This window comes from Capsicum annuum, chromosome 7 (assembly GCF_002878395.1).
Source record: "Capsicum annuum cultivar UCD-10X-F1 chromosome 7, UCD10Xv1.1, whole genome shotgun sequence".
Lineage (NCBI taxonomy): Eukaryota > Viridiplantae > Streptophyta > Magnoliopsida > Solanales > Solanaceae > Capsicum > Capsicum annuum.
In genome coordinates this window covers 198,564,973-198,590,986 of record NC_061117.1, presented here as the reverse complement: position 1 = coordinate 198,590,986, position 26,014 = coordinate 198,564,973, and positions in this window count along the sequence as shown.

The window sequence follows — 26,014 nt, the reverse complement described above, 5'->3', positions numbered from 1 at the left end:
CCTAGACCTCCATATCGAAAGCAACCTAAAAAATAGGATCCTACTGAACCAATCCCAAAAAATCTAAAGAACCATATAGATCTAACCCTCTCCAAGCATAGCCACGAAGATCTTGACCTCCTTTATGTATATCATAATGATCATCGAATCCTTGGGCCTCTGGCTTACAAGCCTCTCATATCTCTATAAGAGCTCCTCTAAAAACACTTAAGAAAATTGATCCTATGAAAGAGGAGGTGATTCAACTGATCTACCCTATACAAAAATCCTTCACCACTATATGGCTGCTCCAAAGAGCTAAAAGAAATTAAAGTCTACTTATTAGGATTCACTAAACCTAACCTGTGCGATATTTCATGACAATCAAGAAGAAAATATAAGCGTCAAACCTAGGGTCTCTTTCGAAATGAGGTGGAATTGACCTCATGAACTCTATATATCTACTATATCATTCCATGGACATAAAGGGCAAAGTTACTAAATGTAGAGCAATCTTTGATAATACCCCGTCAACACTAGGTGAACCAATAGTAGTCATTTATGTATCTAGAGTAAGAAGTCCTAAATTAGCATATTGAATCAAAATAGGAGCCGCCCCAAAAAAAAACCCAACACTCGAAATAAACAATCCTCAATCATAAGTATGGTCACAGGTGGTGTATACACTGGCCTCAACCACTCTAACTCACTAGACCTACCACCACTAACAACCCTAGAAATTAAAGAGGTAACCCTAGCCTAACCCCTAGTTAGTTTGAACATCCCAATCTGAACTATACCTCGAACCCTATTTTTTTGCACTAAATATACGGGCTTTGAATCTTTAGCTACTAAATAATGTGTGCTTACCATCTGTGATAGAGTGAATAAGAATTTTTTGAGCTATACAAAGCTCTGAATGCCTAAAATAGAATAAAGGAACAAAATCCTTCTATAGTCATGTAGCCTCTCAAAGATAGATAACAAATATCACTACACCGATCCAAAAGACTCTACTAGAATCGCCTTGTTTAAATGGGACTAATGAAATTGGAATATCATTTCAATTTGTCACAGTAAAAAAAATAGGCACGTGATGGAACTTTTCACACCCCTCAGACAAGTAAGTGTAACTCATACCAAATAAGACAATTTAAGGAAAAGAAATGAAAGAGACCCAACTCTCCAAAATACATTCCACGTCTGATTGTCACTAATGCAAGCCTCTAATATGAGTTGAGAATATAAGTAATCATATAAAGTATCTTAAATGCAATAAATGCATAAGATAAAAGTATAGAGATTCTAGAAGTTCTAAAGGTCCATCAATCTCTACCTCGATCTCTGTAATGTCAATACTAAAAGTAATGCAATCAATGATCTACTGGTCGAACCAGTATCCGTACAAAATGAAAAAAAAGAAAAAAAAGAAAGGGTGAGTATAAAACCATATGTACTCAGCAAGCATCATCGATAACCGACCCTAGTCCAAAGTGATGGAGAGAACTAACGACCTAACTACCCAAGGTATTCCAAATAACCTATAACCCGCGAAATCATAATGATTTATCCTATCAAGTAACCTAACACAATAGTTAATAGGTATATCAAATATAGGGTAGCCACATTAATTCAAGTGAGTCAAAAAGGAAGTCATTTATAAAGATAACTCACCAATGTAATATATAAGGCTTAATCAATTACAACTAACTAATAATATGGTGTAAAGACAGGGAGAGTGTGCATATATATAAAGGTGTATCCTATGCTACCATAAAGTGCAGTGTGCATATGTATAAAGGTGTATCCCATGCTACTATAAGGTGCTACCTTTCTATATCTTCGATCAAGCCACCATCATACCCCACCTCATATAATACCTCAACCTCTCAATAAATATAAGATAAAATAAGATAATGTAATGAAGTGAAATATATGCTCAAACACAATATCACAAATAAGGTTCATCATGATATCTAACTACAGAAGTAAACACTCAATGATAATATCAAATCACATCAAGGAATGTCAATGCAATGTAAATGACACAATACAATATACTGATAATGATGGGATAATTATGAATGTTTTGAAAGTTATCCATTACTTTCAGTATACACCCACTGAGCCTTCGCTACCAAGCAGGACCTATAGGGGGTTCGCGACCCATATACTCTTTATAAGCTCAATCTCATGTCTCAAATCAACTTTATCGACGCATCCCTAGATATAGATATTTTATAAAGTGTATAATTTTCATACAAAAAATAGAATATCTTAGTAGTACCAATGTCTCATGAATATTCCTAGTGATATGAGGATGTAATGCTCATAATCAATCAGTAGGAAGATCAATATCTATTTAACATATGTATAATGACATGCCTCAAACTTCGGTACATGTCGTATGGACACCTCGAGCACACATATACCGGAGGTTGCCTTGAAACTCAACCTAATCATCAATAATCATCCACATGGGTCGGATGGATCCCCACCATAAAATAATAATAATGGAAATAAAAGTCTAATAGCCAATGTTAGACAATATCTACCATTTTATTAATAACAATAGTCTAGCCAATATGCCTAAGTCCACTGTCATCCACAAAACCTCTAAACAACTGAGTCAAAGATATGTCAGGACATACCCCCGATGATAGCCAAACACCACTCTAAACAAGTCTTTAACATAAAGTAACATGACTATGAGAGATAGGTCTTCCAGAGTAGGGAATCTCACCACATCAAGATCAATGCACAAATTCGTTAAAACACCTATTCACTGTGTAGAAGAAGAAGAAGAAGATGGTCTGGTGCCTACGTCACGTGGGGATATAGCATCCGGAGATAGTTAGCGGTTGAAGCTCTAGCATGTAACTCAAGGATAAGGATAAAATAACATCACCACTCCACACAAGTCAATATATCATAGTCAATAATATTCATACACTTATCCATTCACATAAGTATTTCACATACAAGTCAAGAGGCCAAGGCTTAACAATATTTCATTACACTCATTCATTCATAAAGTATAACAAGGAGGACTCCGTCAATCCATAGTTAGTTTCATACCATCCTTATTAGGCATACATATTTAATCACTTTTTTAAACACATACTCATACACTTAGACATATATAATATGTTCATATTATGCAAAAAAGGGAACAAGGCTTAGTATGCATTCTTAATCATTCATTCATAAGACATGGAGTGAAGAACTTTTAATATTACACTTTACTAATTTTTATAACCTTGAACTCATTTGTTACCTTAGACAAGCGGACCTGAACCTAAACCAACTCAACCAATTAACAAATTTGATCGATTCATTAGGCAAGGAACTCGAACCATAAGCCTTCTCCTTGGACTAGGGACTCGAACCACTAGTCATTTAATTAGATAAGGTATTCTAAACTCAAGAGATCTCTTTAGGCTAGGGACTCGGACCACAGGCCATATCATTGGTCTAGGGTCTCAAACCACTACCCTTTGCATCGGGCAAAGGACTTGAACCACAAGCCATTTCATCGAGCGAGCAACTTGAACCACAAGCCATTTAATTGGACTAGGAACTCAAATCACTAGTCACTTCATTACCATTATTTGCCGACATTGAACTATTGACCCATTAGTTCATGCATGTTCATTTATACAATTTATATCACATTTAAGGGCTTTGGCTCGCTTAGCCAATTCAACACTATACATGACCACATCGTCCCTATGGGAGCTTTCATTGCTCAACCATCTCAATAGGCCACTGCCTTTATTCAATTCATCATAAAATTCAATTTGTGGTCCTCAAAACCCAAACAAGCCATTCATATGTCATTAGCAACATCATATCACATTTTCACCGTACTTGGTTCCATACACCATTTAAGTTCAAGTTCAGGGAATTGAAACCCTCTTCTTAGGCATCAAACCAGAATGGTCATAGTTTAAAAAATTACATGGCCAACAACACCAATCATTATCCCTTCATACTTATAGCGCCATCACATCATTTAAAGTCGTAAGCTAATTCATTACATGATTAACAAGGTTCATAACAACCATTTAAAAATCATTCATAGTAATGATAACTCAATACATGACCAACAACATCATCAAAAGTATTCACCTTCATTTAGACATTATCATGACTCATTCATGTCTACTAGGCCAATTCAATAGATACATATTTGACCTTCACAAAACTGTTTAACCACTAATCATTGCAATAGGCCACATGTCTTGATTCAACACATAATTAATTTCATTTATAGTCACAAAGACCCACATAACCATTTACAATTCATTAGCAAGCTTTCACCATATTCTCACCACCTTGAGGCTCAACATACATAACAAGTTCATTTTTATATTTAGGGCCTTAGCCCCTTATTAGCCATTATCACAAAAATATCATCAATTACACAATACATGAATCACAATACCTTTTTACAATATCATTCATCAACCATTTATACTCCTTATGCCATTTATCTAGCTCAATGCATCACCAACATTTTACTAGACAACTCACTTAGGCATTTTCATAAACACTGTAAGTGTGTAACTTCAACAAGGTTATTTTCAAGGTAATATCATCAAGATTAGGGTTAATCAAGACTCTCATGTTAAACAACATACAACAAGCACCCACTTACATAATCTACCATCAATAACATATATCAACACAAGTATAAATGAGAAATATCATTATTCATTGATAGGCAACAAAATCTTTTCTATTTGATTCAAAACCACCATGTACACTTACTAATTCAAGTGTAAAAAACATGGGTTTATAGTTATTTAAAGAGTGTAAGATATACATGCCTTAAATAAGATGACACACCAATAATTTGACTCCTTCTTACCACTAGATGAGCTCCCTCCAAACCCTAGCCTTCAATCTTGGTTCAAGAACCTTTTTGAGTATTTGAAATGTTTAAGTCTTGTAAATGAAAACTTAGGAGGATACCATGCCTTATATAGTTCAAGTAACTAGGGTTTTAGGCCAGGAAATGACCAAAAGATCCATAATAAAAAGATGGAAAGTTCACCTATGTAGGGTTACGACTCCCCCATACGGTTCACTTAGCAATCGTGACCTAGGGTACAAGTGGTACCCTAACTCGTACCCTAGAATTCTCCTAGGTTAACCACAATAGGGTAAGAATAGACACCCTTGAGTCTTATCCAAAGGGTACGACTCGTGACCTAATTCGTATAGACCACCCGTAACCAAAATAATCCACTAGGTTTGAGGCCTCTCTTTTCACGGTTTAGTTGCATACGACTCGTATGTATTGGTTATGATTGAGAGAAGGTAAAATCATATAAAAACCAGTATACTACCTTAGTATTCTATCTAGTATGCGAAAGGGGGGGGAGAAGGGTACGATTCGTGACCAAGGGTACAACTCAAGCTCTTCAATCGTACCCACCCCTAAGACCCCAAAAATTGTTGTTCTTTCAGGGGTTCAAGTCTAGGTGCTTCAATTCCCCCCCCCCCTCCCCCCACTTAGACCATGTGTCCTCGAATGAGGGGCAAGACAAGCATAAACACAAGTTAACATATCAACATGCATCAAGGTAACATTTACACAAGTTAGAATTAACATGCAACAAGGATACAACACAACACATATCATGATCATCACCTACCAATCAAATTTTTTTTGTAAGGCCACATTCTTGGGTGTTTCATATAAGTGTGCTCAAAATCAACTCAATGTATCAATAATTCATTATGTTAGTTGTCACTTGGTACCATCAGAATAAATAGTCATACAATCATCAATATTATTATATTACCTTTATCCTTCTTGGAATTGACTAATAGGATAAGAATTAGGGGCATCGAGCGAGCCATTTGGTTTAAGTTGAACAAATCAAAATGATATATGTTAGTATTTCCTCTGTTCTGTTTTAATTTTTGGCCCCAATACAAAAAGTTACTATTTTAATATACTTGTCTAATTTTTGAAATCATGAGAAAACTTCTTCCTCATATTACCCTCAATATTAAATAATTGTATATAGTAGTAGTCGTTAAATTTAGATTTTTAAAGAATCATTAATAAGAAATATATATTTTATTACAAAATTCTTAATGGTAGTGTCAAATCAACATGACTCAAGTAAATTGAAATGGAGGGAATATAATTTAGTTACTCGAGTTAGAATAGACGAGGTTAAAATGGACTAAACAATATATCATGGTCTAATTCGTTCAATTCTTATTAAGTTTTTGTTTATTTTCTTACATTGTGACAAGTTTTGGGACCCAAAAAAAGGTTTGTGACAACTTTTAAAAAATCCTATACCCTTACCCCACCATATATATAAGAGAAAATGGTCAAATACCCCTCCAACCTTTACCTTAAATCCCAACTACACACCTATTCTTTGCAGGGGTCCTATGACCCCCCTGAACTATTTAAAAGTGAAATTATTACACCCCCAAAATAGGACAACCAATCATTTGGGATGTGGTGTGATGCACGTGCTGAACAGTAATGCCATGTCATATTTTTTTAATCTAAAAAATTAATTATTTTTCTTTATATATTTCCTTTTCTTTTTTATTCATTCATCTTTTCTAATTTCGTTTTTCCTTTTCTCTTCTCTCTTAATTACAAATCATCAATGATCTCCCGCTTTTTCAGTCGTTAATCCCAGCCATGGTTGCCGTCGCCATCGAGTGCCATCTACCGGAGCCCAGAACCACCGATGAAAACAACTCCATTGAATGGAAGATGACTCATTTCGTGTTTGTGTTGATGTAATTATTAATTGAATTTTTTTTTTTTATGGAATTGGAGTTTACCCATTTCGCAATTTCAGTTTTTTTTTCTTATAGAAGTAATTGTTAATTTTGCTATTTTAATGAAGTTGAAAATGACCCATTTGAGGTATGCGTGGAGATGACCCAATTCAACATTCAACATAATGAATGAACTTGTTATCCGAAATCAATTTTGTGTTTGTTTCTTTTTTTTTTTTTAAAGTTGATTTTGAGTAAAGATTTTTCGTTGGTGGTGGTGCAGCCATGGTGCTTGCTTTGTTGAAGAGAAGAAAGAAGAGAGAAGAGAAAGAAGACAAAAATTAAAGTTAGAGTTCTACTTTGAAGTTAAACTTAGTTCTGATGATGGAGAGGAAATAGATGACTGATGATGAAGTTAAACTTGGTTTGGCTCTTCAAATTATTTGAGTTTTTCAAAATTCTTGAGCAAAATAGATGGCCGCTATATTTCTTGATTTTGAAGTGATTTGCTTTTTCTCTAGAATGTCAAAAATATATAATTTTTTTTTGTTGTAAAGAGCATGTTTGACTTGGTATAATGGAGTTGTCGAGTGTGAATTCTTGTGAAATTATGTTTCTGTATTCCCTCAAGGATGTGATTTAAGAAAGAAGTGTGTTGGCAATTCTCTCTTGTGGAAAATGAAATAAGTATCCACTAAATTATGTGTGAATGGCCAGGATATTTGACTAGACAAAACAGTTTAAAAAAAAATTAAATCTTCACTCTCTCAAAGAGAGTGTACTACACTTCCATGCCACCTCATCATTTAGAGAGGAGATAAATCCATTTTAAAATAGTTTTGAGTGGTAATAGGACTCCCATAAAGTATAGGTGTATAGTTGGGATTTGGGGTAAAGGTTAGAGGGGTATTTGATCGTTTTCTCTATATATAATAATGCTTTAACGATTTCTCTCATTTTTAACACAAGAAAATATAGTGCGGCACAGATGAAGGAAGTTTACAACAGTGAAGAATAAGATGATGATAATAATAATGGAACTCGTTTTCAATATAAATCCTCCATATGAATTCTTCGGAATCGAATCAATGAGTAATCAAGTTCATATATTTTTATTTTATTTTCTTACCTATATTTGATAATGTGTTCATTTATGCGTAGAGCTTCAATAAATTATCAGTTGAAAACAATTTAATTTCTTGAAAATTTTCATACTTGAAAAGAATTTTCCAATTTCATTTAATTATTTTATTGGATGTAGTAGAAGTTTAGTCAACAGAATTATTGTCAATATTTATGTTGCAACGTATACGAACGGAGATAAGAGATACTATTGCACAACCATTCAAGCAAGAAATTTTGAAAGAGTTTAAGGTATATTTGAATTTTAAATGAGAGGGAAATTTTACTTGGTCAATACTATTATGAATCAGATTCATTTAGTTGTATTTTGATGAATGTGGTAAGATTTTTATTTAATTTTTTTAAAATATATTTTTTCACATATGGGCTTGTGTCGGGATAGCAACATACATCACGTGCACCCTTTCTTGACCATGCTAAGTGAACCAGACTACTTTTTCTTCTTTTTTTTTTTGAAAGTATTCTCTTGTGGTGATGCCAGAATCAATGGTCAATGTTTTTGTGGTGTCACGACCCAAAATCAGTTAATAATGATACTTATCGCGAATTAATCTTGATAGTAAGTCAATCACTCTAAACGTTAAAGAAAAAATTAAAATAACCAATACACTATAAAAAAATTGATTAATTTATGGGGGTTAATTTTAAAGTTTGCAGGGATTTAAAATCCCCACAAAATATAATTTCAGCGGTTCCCAAAACCCCACAATACGAGCCGTCACAAATAAGTTGCGGCAGTTTTTTTCCGATCCTCATAATTAATTTGCATGGGTTATTTTGCGGCGGTTGACCTCCATTACTCAAAATTTAACTTTTTTTATAATAAATTTTTATTTAAAAATTGCGGGAGTTTAAAACCTCCGCAATTTATTTAATTTTTTTTTAAAAAAAAATAGTAAGACCCATAAATTTTTAATAACAAATTATAAATTCTAAATTTTGCTCAAATTTAATTGTTCCTTCTAGGCATAGCCTACAATCCAATATTTATTTAACTCATATATGGAAGGGCAATCAAGAAAGGTGATGACAGAGCAGCATGTTTTGTACTTAGCAAGCCCTAATAGAGATAACTGAGAAAAGCACAGATCATCTGGCCAGAATGCTGCTGCACTTTCATACTCCTGATTGTACACATTTATAATATGCAAACTCATGAAAAGAAACCAACAGAGAAAGCTAATTGTAACATGCAACAATGTCTAGATAGTAGCATATGCAAATGGCCGATTAAAAATAAATTCTACTAGGAGATGTGAAATTGGTCATGGAAAATTTTTCCCTAGAATCGGTAGTAATATTTATTCTCCTCATCTTCATGAGGAACAATAACCATACATATAAATTAAGTACACACCATACCATAGAAGTAGCAAATGAATTGAAGACACTACACCATAATAAAAGACACAACATTATCCCTGACCCCATGAAATTTCATATCTGATCCCAACATCAAAGCTGATGTAACCCTAAGCATGTCATCTAAGTAGGTGTAGGGAATACAGAACTATTTCAAAGGACATCAACTTCATCTTGAGCCCATAATCGTTAAAAGTACAAAAAAGTGCCTAATGAGATACTCCATCGTCTCAATTTATGTCCTAGTTTGACTTGGCACAGAGTTTAAGAAAGTAAATATGACTTTTGAATCATCTCGTCTTAAACTAAAGATATGCATAATGTACCAAAATGTCTTTTAATCTTTGTGGACTTAAACATTTCATGTGAGATGTTGAAATTAAAGAGTTGCCAAATTAGAAAAGATTCACTCTTTTTTAAACAAACTAAAAGGCAAGTAAAGCAAAACAAACAGATTAAAACATAGAGAGTACTTATTATGAGTAAACTCTCATGTGCACGTGATGACGTGAAGTTCTTGCAATATCAGCAAGTTTGAAATATCTGAAAACAAACCTGATGACGATATAATACGTATGAAAGGCCAAAGAAGACCAATAGAAACGGAAGCAAAAATGGTGTGACCACAGCATAGACAAGCCCCAATAAAAATATAATTGTATCTGCGGCTCCCCCGTGTTGAAACCAATGCTTCCAGGATCCATTGCCTCTTCTCTATTTTTTCCGTTTTAACCAAGAAAAGTTCTTCAGGAGATAAAATATTAGCGGCTTCAGCCTTAGGATCTCTCCAGCAATACCAGCCCACCCATCAAACATTATGTAGGTCATGGAGAAGGATGTTTTCATAGGAACTGCAACACCAATTATTTTTGGGATTCTGCAGAAAGTAGAGGAAATTTTATACCAAAATGCTCTTAGATAAAAGGATATAGACAATTAAGAATTGCCAAAGAATGGAAAGCTTGGAATACACCTAATAGGAATATAGGATAACACTGGCAGTACGAATGTAGTAGCAGAATAGCACATAATCAAATATTGGCTGGAATCAATAGGAGAAGCATTGACTAAAGATCTCTTTACTCATACTCAAGATGACAAGACATTATTAAACATACTACTATTAAGTCTCTCTAAGCTATAGTACAACTTAAGGATCCTCTCAAGTGTGAAGAAAACCTTTTAGAAACTGACCGAACTTGCCAAACACCACCGGTATTCAATATTCATACTAAAGTCCATGTAACATACTACTTCTAGAGCAAGAAATACAACTCGATTACAGGTATGGCATGCTGAAAAGGAACAATCTCGTTAATTAGAGTGGGGTTTAGGATAGTAAAAGAGAAAAATACAAGATGGAATCCACGGTCTCAATATATTCATTATTTTTATATTGAATAAACTCAATATATTCATATCCCACCAGAAATAGGTACAACAAGCAGCAACAACAGGTACCAAGCAACATAATCACGCAACACTAGGCTAAAAAAAGGTCAATTTATTCATATAAAACCAATCTTTTAGCATTCAAGTTGGCAATTAATAAAAATAAATAACATCCAACAGTACATCGGTACAAAAGAAAAACCTTATTGCAAGTAAAAAATCAAGAAATTCGATTTCACAATTTTGTAATGGAATCCATAGCTGAAGAAGAATTACCCTTAGGGTTGTTGTTGATAGAGCAAGATGACTTAAAGGCTTCAATATGAGACTGGCATTTGAGATAGTCCCCTTTATTCTCTACAAATATTAACTAAAATTATAACACAACAAATAATAGTTAGGTAAATCCGTAACTGCAGCAGCATATGTCCATATGTGACCCCTAACATATAGATTCAGTTCAAGCGATGCTCCAGTTCTACCCAAAACTCTAGTATACCAACATGAATGGACAACCCCACCACCCTGCAACAATCAATCTACCTAAGCCATAGCCAGATCCAAGCTCAATGACTCTTTTTTGCCTGGAAGAATCGAAAATTAATTGAAATAGCCGGCCGATTTGGGAAATGAGAGAGGGAAAGTGAGGGAAAATGAACCCGCCTATGATTTGGGAAACTGATATTTTGGCCAATTAAAAAAAATAAATAGGGAAAATTTTAGGTATCAGCGCTATTTTTTTCAATTATGCGGGATCTAAAACCCTCGTAAATTTATATTTTTATGACATATACATGTTATTTTTTTGGTGGAAAGCGAAAGTTTAAAACCCCGCTATTTATAGCAGGAGTCTAAAACCTCCGCAACTTTATAAATTTTAGCGGTAGATTTTTAATTTCCGTATTTCATATAATTTTACGGAGGTTAACATAACCCCCACAAATAAACCCCCACAATATTATCCATTTTTGGTAGTGATAATATAAGCCGAGGGAAGACTTCTAGAATGAAGTCGGACCCATATAGGAACAAAATGCCATAAATTTTTAAAAATTGTGTCATAGTGTAAAAACATCTAATACATAATTGAATTTGAAAATACATATTTGTCTCAGAAAATCGAAATAAAGACATAAATAAGGTAAGATTAAGTAATATCCCAAGTTTTTGAGCTCTAGATCCAAGAGATAGATAATCAAATTAGCTTTCTAACACCACCAGTCTCGTCTTAATCTGATATCAGAGCAAAAAGGTGGCAAATTTATCGAAGTACTGTCTAGCTCCAGGGACAAAAACTCTGATGACGACTCTTTGTCAGGACACAACGAGTCGTCAGGAGGAATCTTTGCCACGACAGTGAGAAAATTCAGAATTTAGTCCCTTGACAACTTGTGTGACTAAATAAGTCATTAGGAGGGATTCATTATCATAATAGTGGGAAACCAAAGTCTTAGTCATTTGATCACGACCCTTGACGACAAGTCATGATCATATAATACGAGTCATTAGAAAGCCTTGTTGTCATAACAGTAGGATACCAAAGAGTTCAATCCCTTAACTACGACTCTTCATGATGACTTGTTGTCAGTCTACACAAGTCATTATGAGGAATCATCATCATAAAATTTAGGAACCAAATTTCAGTCCTTTTGTCACGACTCTATACCATGACTCATGGTCAAACCCTACGAGTCGTAGCTTGAGTCGGCGCGACAATTTTCAAAATTTTCTACACATTTTAAAAGGGCCTTTTTGGTCCTTTGCTACTCTTTTAACCCCAAACCCATGTCGTTTTGGATATCCTAAAGTTAAGTATTGGAAGTTAACACTACCCTAAGCCCTCATTATTCATTTAAACATTCAACGCTTAATTTCAAACAGAGAAAGGGGTGATTGTCTTCTATAAGGGAAAAATTAGGGTTCTTCAACTTCCAACTCCAATTTCAAAGAGTTCTTCAACGTTTCCATCTCCAGATATGTGGAATTTTATCAATGGGTTTTCTTTCACCCATTGAGGCCCAAAGATTTCTAAATCTCTCAATTTAAATTTACCCTTCAAACTCAGGGCTCCAAGAAGGCATATGTTTCTCAATTCTTTAATTTACTTTTGTAATTAAACCATACATACATGCTTTCCAATGGATTTGAGCTTTCTCCCATATTCAGAGTCATGAAATCTTAGTATATTAATAAATTGTTGATTTTGGGTTTAAAATATAATATTTCCCATCATATTTATTTTTTACTACTGTTTTGTTTACAGCTAGTGGGTTATGAACACCCGATACCTAGGGGAACATGCATAGAGTTGTAAAAATCATATTCTCCAGTTTATATGTTACTAAGCATAATTCAGAATACCCAGTTATTGTTATTTCCAAAAATATTATTATATTGAGCGTATTCAGTTATCAGTGTCTATTAGTCGGGAGTAGTACTTAGCACCGAGTAAACACAGGGATGAAGGTCACCCGTCAGTTTGGACTGAGACCTTTAGTAGAAGTCCCTATGTTTTAGAACTACGGTGCCACTGTAGGTTATAAGGGGTCCCCGCCAGATAAGGACTGACACCCTAGTTCTTTTGGACATCATTTTAGTGGATCCATGCCAACCAGTGTTCGTACTCTTGGTAAGGTACTGAACACCAATCCAACTAGGGTTATAGGTTGGACTACGATTTTCTCAAATTAAGGTATGTCGATTAATGTTAGTTCCCATATTCCACTGTCTATGTAAAATTGCATATTTTGCTTGACCATGTATTCAGTTATTCAGATTACTATACTGTTTATATTTATACTTGGTCTTGCATTAGTTCACACATATTACATGAATTATATTCATTTTACATTAGTTATTTCCCTATCTCATATACTCAGTATATTCAAAGTACTGACCACATATTTTTCCTACTATGTTGTCTTATAATGTAGGTTTATATGCTCAGTATCCAAACCGCGTTTAGTACAACTCTATACCACATCAGCAGTATTTGGTGAGTCCTCATCATTTGAGGGCCAGTCATTAGTACCTCCTTTCAGTGTTTACTTATTTTTAGTTTTAGATAGTTAGAGTTAGTTTCGGGCTTATCCCAACAACTCATATGAGTTTGAGGCTTTTAGAAAAATAGTTATGTTTCATTATTTGATCGTGTCAGATAGTTCAAGTTTTATTATTCAGTATTGATTTTATTATTCTTATGATTATCAATTTATTTCAATTTAGCCTTCTTCTCAATACTTTATTATGTCTTTAGTATCTATAGTGTCATTCTAGGCCATGGGTTAGCTTAGGGCCATTGTGACTCTAAGTACCATGTTATGACTAGAGGCAGTTGCGAATCATGACAAACTTGGTAGAAAAGCCTCAGGTTTAAAGTGTCCTAGGGTGTTCAAAAGCCGTATTGAGTAGATTCTTGTTCATGGGTGTGAAATGCATCACACTTATGAGTGAGAGGCTATAAAACGTCTAAAGAAAAGTTTCACTTCTTTCATGATTCATGTCGTGATATAGAGTTTGAACTTTATTAAAATCTCATTCTAACTCAGCCTCTGAATATTTGTAGAAAATGCCTCCTAAAAGAACTAACAAAAGGAGGAATAGGATTGAGCAGACTCTACCCCTAGCTCCAGCAGACCCTCTGAACGAACAGGTCTCCCATGCTAAATTTAGGGCTACTTTTACAGCATTAGCCCAGTCTTTGACTGCCTAGAATAAATAGCATGTAGTCGCACCAGCCAACTCAGCTATGAATACGACAAAAATTAGAGTCAGAGATTTTACTCGAATGAATCCTCTAGTATTCTTTTAGTATAAGTCTTAAAAGGATCCACATGAATTCGTAGATAGTATTCAGAAAGCGACTAAGATAATGAGTGTTACTTCAACTGAAAATGCTGATTTGGCTGCTTATCAATTTCAAGGAGTAGTTCACACATGGTTTAAGTAGTGAAAAGAGGATAGAAGTACTGATGTAGAGACAGTAGAAGGGATGAGTTGTTGCATTCCATGACAGGTTCTTCCTACTAGTTTTAAGAAAGCTAAGGTGCAGGATTCATCAACCTGAAGTAGGACAATATGAGTGTAAAGGAGTATTCACTAAAGTTTACTCAACTGGAAAGGTTTTCTCCAGCTATGGTTGCTGACTCTAGGGCCCGAATGAGAAAATTTGTGTCAAGTATTTATTAGGATATGGTTAAAGAGTGTAGGATGACTATATTGATTAAGAATATAGATATCTCAGATTAATGGTTTATGCTCGACAAATTAAAGAGGAGAAAGTCAAGGAGAAGAAAAGGGAGAGTAAGAGAGTCATAATTGATAGTTTTAATTTCTCTCAACAAAGGTCAGATGGTGGCAATCATTCTCAATTCCACCAGAAATCTTCAACTCCAACCCCATCTTCTGCTATTGTTCCTGTACCTAAGTTCAGGTAGGATACTCAAGATAGAAATCCAGTCTTTCAGTCCCAAGTTAGTACTAACCCAATTTATAAAAAGTATGGTAGGAACCACAAGGGTGAATGTATAGCATGTACTAATTTTTGTTTTGGGTTTGGCAAGTCAGGCCACAGAGTGAGGGAATGCCTAGTGGCTGGGCAGAAAGATAAATATATACGTCAACAAAGTCAATCTAACTCCTCAAAATATCCAACAGGTTTCCCGACTCATCAAGGTTCCATATCTAGTGAACCTAGTGGACAACATCATAATAGGTTATATGACCTTCAGACTTGACAGGATCAAGAGGTTTTCCTGATGTGGTCACTGGTATGTTGCAAGTTTTTCATATTTATGTTTATGCATTGATAGACCCCAAAGCCATACTTCCCTTTGTGACTCCTTATGTAGCAGTAGATTTTGGTGTTAGACCCAAGAAACTTATAGAACCCTTTTCAGTTTCTACTTTGTTCGGTAGTTCCATCATAGCCTGACGGGTACATAGAAATTTACCCATCACAGTATCCCAAAAATTCACTTTTGTCGATCTCGTAGGGTTAAACATGATCGATTTTGATGTTATTATTTGCATGCTTTGGGTCCACTCTTGCTATGTGTAATACCCCGTATTTCCCTAGCCTAATTTAACTCTTAGCACATGAGTTATCCTATATAAATATTTTATTTAAATACTCAGTATTTTTCAGTTTAGAGGTTACCATTGCGTAGGAAATTCAGTCAGCTTTCCAACGATATAAAATTTGCTTAAATCCGATACTTGGGTGAGAAGTTATAGGATACTTTGTAAAACAGTGTGCCAAATCGACAATCAACGCGTTGCGGAGCCAGACCAAATGGATATTGTCAAATCCAGTGATCCTTCATAATCATGGCGTGTCATGACAAGGCTCATTTTCACAATTGTCCTTTTTCCAGTGAAGCTACGTGATTTACCGCATCGCGATGAGTCCCAAATTCGTATCTGGCAATGCAATTTCACTGTATCGCGCCATCAACCTAATTCCCAATTATCATTTTCCAGTGACATAACGTGATAGCGCCGCTTCGTGCTAAGGTCCCAGGTTGGAAAATTTTGACAAAAATTAAAAGTTTCGTCCAGGGTTAAACTAGTCTTTTCCATGATTTTAATACACCCAAATATGGGATTTAGTCCCTAAAAAACTTTTAAGTTCATTCTTTATTAACTTTTTCCCAAAATTAACAAGCTCTCTCTCAATTAGCAAATCCTAATCTTTAAGTAATCAAAAGCAATCCTCAGGAAAATCATCAAAAACTTTAAGAATTAAAATATCCAGGTATGTTAGATGTTCATTCATGGGTTCCTTTCACCCATGAAGTCCAAGAATCCATTTTTAAAACTACAAGCTTATAGAATTATGAATTCCATGCTTGAAATTGATTGTATGCACGTTCATGGTATTAATTGGGTTTTAAATCCATGATTATTATAAGATTTATGAAATTAGAATAGTATTTATGGGGAGTTATATGAATTGCACGCTAAACCCTTGAAATTGAGTATTGTATTCATGATGTTCATTTGTTGACCATTATCAGGTGAAATAATCCATGCACCCCAAGTGTTTACTAAAATGCCTATGTGAAGTAAATAGTGTAATCATGACATGTCATTATGTGGTCCAATCATGTACAAGCTTATGCCCTACAAGTGTTTGATAAAATGTCTCTACGAATGAATTATGAACAAGTGTACATTGTTATTCTTTTAAAGATCATGCCATGCTTTACTTTTCATGTTATCAAGTCTTGGGGGTATCTAATACTGGATAATCTAGCTTTTTTACCTAGAGTTCCAGTAGTTACAAAATAGTCTCAGTAGTGTCACGATTAGTAGCACTCTCAGTCAGTTACAAAGCTCAGCTAGTTTAGCTCAACATAGTAATTAGTGTCATTTAGTTGGGAGAAGGATTCAACATCGAGTGAACCCAAGGATGGGGGCTCACCTGCCAGTAGAGGGTATGATCCTTAGAAGCAGTCTTTCCATTTTAGAACTACGTAGCCAGCATAGTTTGCGACATCAACCTGTCAGTTGAAGGTTGATGAGGTGTTTTAACCTTCTAGTTGAGGGTTCCACCGTTCTCATTAGAGTACCTGCCAGATAAGGGTAAATCTTTAGCTTGTCTTTACCCATGGCACGGTACTGAGACCCTTTCACATGGGGTTACAGGTTGTACCCCAAATCTATTAAGAAAAGGGACATGTCGGTTAGATTATTTTCTATAGTTTCAATCTTAATACTCAATCTTAGTATAGAATTCAGTTCAGTTCTACCAAATTAGGACTATCAGACATAGTCACCTAGTTATTAGAAATTCAGTTATTAGTAATCTCAGATATCAGTTACTCAGTTTTCAAAAATCAGTACTCAGCTTAAGTAAAAGCTCAGATATAGTATACATGCATATACATAATATTGCATGCTCAGTATTTACAGTAGTTCCAGATTTCTATGTACTCATAATAATTTATTCTATATCATTCAGTCAGTTACTGTTCATGCACATGAACCCCCCCTTCAGCTTTACCTCATCTAGCATACCAATAAATTCCGCGTACTACTGCATACTTTTCTCTTTGAGCTATGATGTCTAATATCATAGGTTCAGACATTCAGGTTCCTGACTACACATAGACAAATTTGAATTTAGCCAGCAGTGTCAGATTTAGTAGTGAGTTCTCATCTATCGAGGATATGTTTTATTTTTATTTTTCAGTAGTCAGAGTTAGTTGGGAGCTTATTACATCAACTCCTCTTTCAGACAGTTCAGTTAGATGCTTTTTAAACTGGACTTTCAGATAGTATTCAGTTTTATAGATTATTATTACGTTGATATTCTTTATTAGTATTTCAGATTTTGAACCTTATGGTATTTCAACCTATTTTTCTATATTTATTACATTATTATTATTTAGTGCTCACAACAGATATCAGTCATGAGTTAGCTTGTGGTCCTTCGAGGTTGTAAGCATCGTGTAGCATTCGAGGTATAGACTAGGAGCGTTACACTATGCTTCAGTTGATTGTAGGAAAAGAGTAGTCTAATTTCAGTCTTCAAATGAGCTAGTCTTAGAATAAAAGGGTAGTACCTCGGTGCCTATAGTTCGTTCTATGTTTTTTCTTAAGGCAAGAAAAATAATTTCCAAAGAATGTATCTATGATCTTGTGCGGGTTAAGGATTAGAAGTCTAAAATCCAAGTCTTGAGCCAGTCCCTATGGTAAAAGAATTTCCAAAAGTATTTCTTGAAGATCTACTCAAAGTTCCTCATGAGTGGGAAATTAACCTCAAAATAGATCTCCTTCCAGATACCCAGCCTATTTTAATTCCACCTTATAGAATGGCTCCAGCTGAGCTTAAGGAATTAAAGAAACAGTTGAAAGATCTCCTAGACAAGGGTTTTATTAGGCCTAGAGTCTCTCTGTGGCTGCTCTTGTACTTTTTGTGCACAAGTAAGATAGTTCTCTTAGAATGTGCATTGACTATCATTAGTTGAACAAGGTCACTGGTAAAGAATTAGTAGCCCATTCTGAGTATTGATGACTTGTTCAACCAACTTCAGGGTGCTAACTATTTCTCTAAGATAGGCCTCAGATCTAGCTTTTATCAGCTCAGAGTCAGAGAATATGACATTCCAAAGACAACCTTCAGAACCCGATATGGTCACTTTGAATTTGTTGCTATATTTTTTTAACTAATGAATACTTCTGCAACTTTTATGTACTTGATGAACAAGGTGTTCAAGCAGTACTTGGACATGTTCAGTACAGTCTTCATAGATATATCTTCATTTATTCTCAAAGTGAGGATGAACATATAGGCCATTTGTGAGGATTGTCTTGTAGACTCTCTAAAATCACCAGTTGATTGCTAAGTTCAACAAATGTGAATTATGGCTAACATTAGTTGCATTCTTAAGTCATATTATATCCAGTGAAGGAATTATAGTTGATCTTCAGAAGATTGGAGTAGTGGGAAACTATCCTAGACTTATCTCTTCATCAGATATCAATAGATTTTTGCGTTTAGCCATTTACTATAGATGGTTTGTTGAAGGATTTTCCTATATTGCTTCACCCATATCCAGACTGACTCAAAATAAAGTCAAATTCCAGTGGTCTAACTCTTGAGAGAAAAGTTCTCGAGAGTTGAAGACTCAACTCAGCACCACTTCAGTTTTGACTCTACTAGTGGGTTCAGATGGTTTTGTGATTTATTGTGATGCTTTAAGAGTTGGGCTTTGTTGTGTGTTAATGCATTACAAAAAGGTTATAGCCTACGCCTTTATACAACTCAAACCTCATGAGAAGAACTATCTAACTCATGATATTTAGTTTGCACCAGTTCCTTTTGCCTTAAAAATATGGAGGCATTATCTATATCGGTTTATGTAGATGTGTTCACTGATCACAAGAGTCTTCAGTATATGTTCAACCAGAAATATCTAAATCTTTGTCAGAGAAGGTGGTTGGAGTTGTTCAAAGATTATGACATAAGTGTCTTTTACCACAAAGGTAAAGCCAATGTTGTGGCTGATGCTCTTAGCAGAATATCTATAAGGAGTATAACTCACATTGAGGATGAGAAGAAAGAATTAGTTTGTGAGGTTTATCAGCTTGCTAGGATGGGAGTTTGGTTAGTAGGTTCTATCGAAGGTAGCGTCTTAGTTCAAAATAGTTCAGAATATTCATTGGTAACAAAAGTGAAAGAGAAGCAAGATAGTGATCCTATTTTGCTTAGGTTGAAGGAAGTAGTCCAAAGTCAGAATTTTGAGGCTTTCTCTTAAGGGAGAGATGGTGCTCTTTATTTTCTATTAATACAAGATCCACTAAGATGTATCGTGATATACAGGAAGTCTATTGATGTAATGGTATGAAAAAGAATATTGCAAAATCTGTGACTAAGTGTCCAAATTAAAAGCAATTTAAGGTTAAGCACCAGAGACCTGGTGGTATGCTTCAGGAGATCAGTATTCCTACTTCAAAGTGGGAAGTGGTGAATATGGACTTTCCTATCTTCAACATGATTTTACTTGGGTTATCATGGATTGAATTACTAAGTCAGCCCACTTCTTTCTAGTTAACACTTCAAATTCAATCGAATGTTATGCTAAACTCTACCTTACGGAGTTGGTGAAACTTCATGGGATTTCTTTGACTATTATTTATAATAGAGGTACCCAATTTACCTCTCGATTTTGGAGGATGTTTTAGATGGGTCTCGGTGCCTAAGTTTATCTTAGTACAACTTTTCACTAACAGATAGATGGTCAAGTAGAGAGGACTATTCATAGCTTAAAGGATATATTGAGGGCATGTTTGATTGATTTCAAGGGTAGTTAGGATTATCATTTGCCTTTGATTGAGATCCTTGACCATTATATTCATTGGATAACAAAGAGGTCACCTTGGTAAAGGTTCTATGGAGAAATTAGTCAGTTGAAGGTGCTTCTTGGGAAGCAAAGGCAGACATAATGACCAAGTACCCCGCATCTTTTCTCTTTAAATTTAGTCTCAACTTGAGGTAATGGTTTCCCCTTAATTAATTCTCCCTTTCAGATCATCCAACTATTTTCATATCATAGCTTGCATTCTTGAGTTTTTTTAGTACATATATCAGTAATAGGTTCAGTTATCAAGTCATTATTCTTGTTCAGCTCGTAGGAGTTCAGAGTGTAAATTTCAGATTTCCCCTAGCACTTTAGCCTGGTTAGTTTTTATTTGGGGAAAAATGATTCTAAGGTGGAGATCAAGTAATACCCCAAGTTTTTAAGATCTAGACCCACAAAGAGATAGATAATCAAATTAGCTTTCCAACGCTGCCAGTCTCATCTTAATCCAATATTTGAGAAAAAAGTTAAGGCAAATTTATCGAAGTATTGTCAAGCTACCAGTGACAACGACTCTGACGGTGACTCGTTGTCAGGACATAAAAATTCATTAGGAGGACTCGTTACCATGACAGTAAGAAAATTTAGAATTTAGTCCCTTAACAATGAGTCCAAGATATGACTCATTGTGTGGTTAAATGAGTTGTTATGAGGGACTTGTCATAACAGTGGGAAACCAATGTATCATTCATTTGATCATGAAATTTGATGATGAGTCGTGGTCATACTATATGAGTCATTAAGAAGAATCGTTGTCATAATAGTAGGATACCAAAGAGTTTAATCCCTTGACTATGACTCTTCATGATGGCTCATTATCAATTTACACGAGTTGTTATGAGGAATAATCATCATAATAGTGAGGAATCAAATTTCAGTCCTTTGGTCACGAATCCAGGTCATGACTCATGGTCAGAACCTACAAGTCGTAGCCTGAGTTGTCACGACTGTTTCTAGAATTTTTTGCATGTTTTAAAAAAGGTTATTTAGGTCATTTCCCACTTTCTTAACCCCCCAATCCACGTCGTTTTGGGTATCCTAAGGCTGAGTATTGGGAGTTAACACTAACCTAATCCCTCAGTATTCATTAAAACATTTTTCACTTAATTTCAAATTAAGTAAAGAGGCAATTGTCTTCGATATGTGGGATTTCATCAATGGGTTTCCTTTCACCCATTGAGGCCCAAAGATTTATAAATCTGTCAATTTAAATTCATACTTCATACTTAGGGTTCCATATAAGCCATGTGTTTCTCAATTTTTCAGTTTATTCTTGTAATTAAGCCATGAATACATGTTTTAGAATGGATTTGAACATCCTCCTGTATTCAGAGTTAGGAAATTTTAGTATATTGATAAACTGTTGATTTTGGGTTTGAATTATGAAATTCCTTATCATGTTTAGTTTTTACTATTTCCATGTTTAGAGCTGGTGGGTTACGAACACCGATACCTAGAGAATCATGCATACAGTTGTAAATGTCATATTTTCCAATTTACATGTTATTGAACATATTTCAGAATATCTAATTATTTTTAGTTCAAGAATATTTTTATATTGAGTGCATTCAACTATTAGTGTATTTTTGTCGGGAGTAGTACTTAGCACCAAGCGAACACTGGCATGAAGGCTCATCTGTTAGTTAGGACTATAACCTTTAGTAGAAGTCCCTAAGTTTCACAACTACGGCACCACCATTGGTTATAAGGGTTCACCCGCCAAATAGACTAACACCCTAGTCCTTTTGGACATTAGTTTAGTGGATACATGTCAGCTAATGTTTGTACCCTTTTCAAGGTACTGAACACCCATCCAACAGAGGTTACACATTGGACCCAAATTTTCTTAGATTGGAGTATGTTGGTTAATGTTAGCTCCCACAGTCCACAGTTTATGTTTAAACTTCAGATTTTGCTTGACCATGTATTCAGTTATTCAACTTACTATGCAGTTCATGATTATACTTGATCTTGCATCAGTTTATACATATTACATGAATTATGTTCATTTTATATTAGTTATTTCCCCATCTCACATATTTATTATATTCAAAGACCGCATACTTTTTCTATGTTATATTGTCTTATAATATACGTTCAGACTCTCAGCATCCAGACCACGCTTAGTACAACTTCGCACCACATCAATAGTATTTGGTGAGTCCTCATCATTCGAGGGCCAGTCATTATTATTTCCTTTCAGTGTTTACTTATTTTTAGTTTTAGACAGTTAGAGTTAGTTGGGGGATTATTCTAACAACTCATATGAGTTAGAGGCTTTTAGACAAAAAATTATGTTTCAACATTTGATAATGTTAGACAGTTCTAGTTTTGATATTCAGCATTGATTTCATTAGTGTTATGATTATCAATTTATTTCAGTTTAGCTTTCCACTCAATACTTCATTATGTATCCAGTATACTTAGTTTCATGCCAGACCATAAGTTAGCTTGGGGTAGCTCGTGACTCTAAGTACCGTGTTACAACTAGGGGCAGTCTCGGGTCGTGACATATGAGGTCTGGTAAATAACTCATAGTAGAATGAGTACAATTCACTTGTACTCAGTAGGTATCGTAGTTTGACTGAGAAAAGTAGAAAATAATAAAAATAAATAAAACTACAAGTACGTCACCTGAAAGAAAAAAATTCCAAAATGATAGCTTACACCATCTCCGCTAATAGTTCTACTATGTATATAGAAATGAAAATAACATATATATACACTATAAATATACAAAAACTTAACACAGTTCAAGAGTAACTATGGAAACTCATGTAAAATGAACATGTAATGCGATGCAATGAGCATGGGATGAATGATGAAAATCATCGCATTACTTTCTGTATACACCTACCGAGTGTACAACTCCCAAGATAGGACCCATAAGGGGTTCATAATTGATATACTATAGTTCATATCTCAATATCTCAGCTTGCCTCTTCAGCTCATTTTCAGAGAGGATTTTTATAAAAATGTCATAATTTGTTCCAAATAGAATATTTCACAATGCTACCAGTATCTCAGTAATGTATATGAATAGAATGTGGATGTAATTCTGGCTATAAAATCAATATGAAGATATCAATCAATCCAAAATGGATAACAGTAAGATAAGAAATCAACTCAATATGTCCACAATTTACGATTATAAACTCAAATTAGGAATCATTGGAATAAACATACATGTAAGATATTTTTTTAGATCATATAACCCTAATTAAGCCATTTCTACTATGATAAAGGTTGATCTTAGGTGGATTTATGCATCTAAAATTGTGTGTTTTTGGTGGATTTGTGTAAGGATAATTGTAATACCTCGAACTTTCTTTAAGTCAAATCTAGTCTCCAGAAGAGTTAGTGAAGAATTCCTAAATGATTAATGTTTAAACCAGATAGATTTTCCCCAACTTTGACTTTTTATCATGTGGGAAATTGAATTAGCTTTGCAACGACACCAATTTTATCCAAATATGGTATCAGAGTAGAAAGTTATGGATGTTTTACTGAGAGCTGTCAGAACTTCCCAGGTGCGTCGGAAAGGTTGATGGACCTTCGAGCTAGCGATGGACCATCGCCTAAACCATCGTAGCTAAGGCAGTAAGTTAATCTTCTGGCTAAGGTACGATAGACAGGTTGATAGACCGTCAAGCTAGCGATGGAATGTCGCCCAAGCCGTTGCTACTAAGGTAGTGAGTCCCTATTTTGGCCCAAGTGCGATGGTCAGAACGACGGACCGTCGAGCCAGCAATGGACGGTCGCACGAGCCATGACAGATCCTGTTCAACAATTTACAGCTATTTTTAAAAAGGTATTTGGGTCTTTTTTCACTCGTTTTAACCCCTAATTATACCAGACAATAGCTCATAACTTCATTATTCATGCACAACATCCAATTAGGGTTTCTCTCAAAAATCAATCCCCAAGAACAAGAAACCCTAGGTGCTTAATTTCAAGTAAAGAATTCAAGCTTTTCTCCACAAATCTTTAAGAAATCATCCACCCAGGTATGTCAAGTGTTCATTCATGGATTCCTTTCGTCCATGAAGCCCAAGAATCCAATTTTAAATTATAAATTATGATGTTTATGTTGTTGATTGATTACGATCATGTAGATGTTTTGTATGATACCCAAGTTGGAATCGTTAAATGTTTTTCCATTAATTTATGCTAGCGTGTGGATTGAAATCTACTAAATTGTGTTGATTTATGCAACCATGATGAATTAATTTAATGTCCAAGCCTAAACTTATAGTTGTGCATGCAAGGTGTTTAATAAAATGCCTAAGAGAATAGGAAACATGCCTTATGACTCAATTGTGACCAAAATGATAAACCTATGTTTCACCCTTAAGTTCAAATGACTCCCATGTTATTGTTATGCTTTGTGATGGATTGATTTAATGCTCATGAGATTAGGCTTATGAAATTATGACATGTTTACATTCAATTCTATTCATGTGTGAGCTTATGGGATGCAAATACTTTATGAATATCCCCAATAATTGTACTATGAATTGTTGACTATGGTCATGTGTCAAGAAGTGTCATGTCTTGTCAGTTTTATGCTATCGAGTCCTGGGGGTACTTGTACCTAAAAATTTAGCTGTGTGGCTAGAGCCAGTGTCATGTTTTCAAGATACTCTCAGTCAAGCCATGTTCAGTAGAATTCAGTCATTCTCATGACTCAGGAAAACTCAGTAATCTCAGTAATCTCAATAATCTCAGTCAATTATCAGATCTCAGTGATACTCCACCAGTTAACAAAACTCAGTAAACTCAGTCAAGTCAGTTCAATATAGTTAATTCAGTTTCTAATCAGATAGTAGTAGGATTCAGCATAAGTGAGACCAAGGATGGGAACTCATCTGCGAGTAGAGGGGGTGATTCTTAGAAGCAATCCTTGCGCTCCAGAACTACGTAGCCAGGTAGCTTGAGACATATAACCTGTTAGATGAGGATTGATGAGGTGGCTTAATCTATTAGATGAGGGTCCCACTGTTCTCCTTAGTGTACCTTTTAGATGAGGGATCACTCATAGCTTGTCTTTACCAGTGGCGCGGTATTAACAACCTTCCAATTGGGGTTACAGATTAGACCCTCACTCAGCTATATTACTTTATTTGGGGCATGTCGGTTAGATGACTACTTCCCACAATTACAGTATCAGTCTCAGTCTCGGTAATAGAACTCAGATAGTTCTACAAAATTCAAGGCTACCGGTACAGTTACCTAGTTCAGTGTGGAACTCAGCTAGTTCCATCAGAAATAGGACTGTCAGACATAATTATTCAGATAATAGTACCACAGTTATACAAAACCTATGTTATCAGTATTCATATTCAGTGATGTTTTGATCTCAGATATGGTTCACGTATTCATGCATGTATTCTCACGTTCATGTTATTCGGTCAGATAGTATTGTTCATGCATATAAACCTTTGTATTCAGCCTACCTAACTTGCATACATTTAATCATACTGACGAATTTGAGCTATGGTGTTTTA